Genomic DNA, 2,013 nt, shown 5'->3' with positions numbered 1-2,013 from the left:
ACACACACGCGCGCGCAAAAACTTACACATATATACATACACATATGTATATACACACAAACACTCACACACACACACACACACATACAGATTCGCAAACACATCAAACTAACATACCCCCCCCCTCCTAATGCACACATACGTACACACACACACACACACACACACACACACACACACACACACACAAACACAAACACACAAACACACACACACACAAACAATCAAACACTCATGCGTGCACACACGTATGCCGAGCAACAAACCTGCAGTGATGAACGGTCCAGAGCTATCACTCAGAGTACAACCTGCCGTCGTGCAGGAGTACAAGCGAACCCTAGCATTAGAAAACAAAAATGCTGCATCATAAATTCTGAAGTAAAAAGACGCGAGACCTTTACTAGACTTTAACCAAATTAATATAATTAGTCATTTTGTAAATCCGTGCCATTTACGAGAACAGCATAAGTACAGTAAGAACGTCGGAGGGACTCACAGAATGGTCCGAGATACCATCCGGAGTAAGACTAGGTTGTGTCCTATCACCACTACTATTTATCATATATAAGGATAGAATTACAAAAGAGGCCAACACAGAACCAGACACCCTAAATGAAGTACTCTTCGCTGATGACCAAAGCCGGGCACACAAAGATGAACTAAGTTTCCAACACCACACCACCAATTTAAAAGAAGAATGTAACAACTACGAAATGAAGATCAACATCAACAAAACAGAGACAAGGAAAGTAAGCAGTACGCCAGTACCACTCAGGATACACATCAACAACAACAGCCTCAGACAGGTCCAGGAATTAAAGTATCTCGGAAGTATATTCACAGAGGATGGGCGACTGGACAGAGAAATTTAAACACGAGTATAAAAGGCCAATAATGTTAGTTACAAGCCTGCTCCACTACTGAAACACCCTAATATCCCCATGACAACAAAACTCAAAATGATCAACACCATATTCATCCCAACACTCACCTATCAATGCCAAACATGGACCACGAACAAGACATTAGAGCAAATAAGTACAACATGTGAAATGCAATGCCTTAGAAAAGCAGTAAACAAGACCAAGCGAGACAAAATTAGAAACTCAGTAATCAGAGAAATGGGGGGCACAAATGATGTCATGCATCACATCCAACACCAAGGAATCAAATGGTTCGGACATCTCATTCGATTAACAACACACCATCCAGCACAACGTGCCTACAAAAAAAAATTCGATGGCAACAAGGGTAGAGGGCGACCGAGAAAGACCTGGATAGATGGAGTCACGGAAACATTAACCACCCACGGCATCCCCCTGACCCAAGCTCTCCGGCTGGCGACAGAGAGACGTCTCTTTCTTCCCGCGACACCCAAAAGGGTATAAGCGGCGGATAAAAGTAAAAGTAAAAAGTAATCATTTTATCTTATTAGTTAGGATCTTAGGAACTTGGGCATAATGCCCCCACCCACACACCCCGCCCTTTCTCCCCTAAAACAAGACACTTACAAAGACAGGCGCCATATGGAGAAAAATGGCGTTCCTTATTGCAATACACCCAATAAACACTCCAACCCCCTTCAGAGGCCAGACAAACTTCTTCCCTCCGTCGTGACCAGACTCAAACTCATCCTGACCCAACCGTCTTCCTCCTTCCCTCCTACCCTCTTCCTTTTCACCCACTCCCCTCTCTCTTCCTCTTTCTCCTCTTCATTCTCCTTCCCCACCTCCTCCTCTTCTCCTCCTCTCCCCCCAGCCCTCCTCCGTGGCAAGACTTAATCTTTTCTTTATCCAACCCTTCGCCCCCTTCCCTCTTCCTTTCCTCTTCCTTTCCTCCCCTTCCCTTCGTTCTTTCTCCTCCTCCTGCTCCTCACTGCAATGCATTGTCTCCGGTAAACTTTGATGGTAGAATGTGTCCCCTCTCTGCTACCCCCAACCCAATCTCAATTCAAATTGAAAAGACGGAGGATGAAGGGGAGAGAGAGAGAGAGAGAGAGAGAGAGAGAGAGAG

The 2,013-nt window shown here is 45.0% G+C and overlaps 1 protein-coding gene across 1 annotated transcript in view; it reads right to left on the bottom strand.

The window, feature by feature from the left end:
• LOC101857520 (receptor-type tyrosine-protein phosphatase H) overlaps positions 1-2,013 on the bottom strand; it is a gene marked incomplete at its 5' end in the record, with an annotated part of 52,076 nt that overhangs the window by 7,157 nt on the left and 42,906 nt on the right.

Source organism: Aplysia californica, unplaced genomic scaffold (assembly GCF_000002075.1).
Source record: "Aplysia californica isolate F4 #8 unplaced genomic scaffold, AplCal3.0 scaffold00825, whole genome shotgun sequence".
Lineage (NCBI taxonomy): Eukaryota > Metazoa > Mollusca > Gastropoda > Aplysiida > Aplysiidae > Aplysia > Aplysia californica.
The sequence above is the reverse complement of the archived record's forward strand: the minus strand, read 5'-3'. Positions and strand labels throughout refer to the sequence as shown.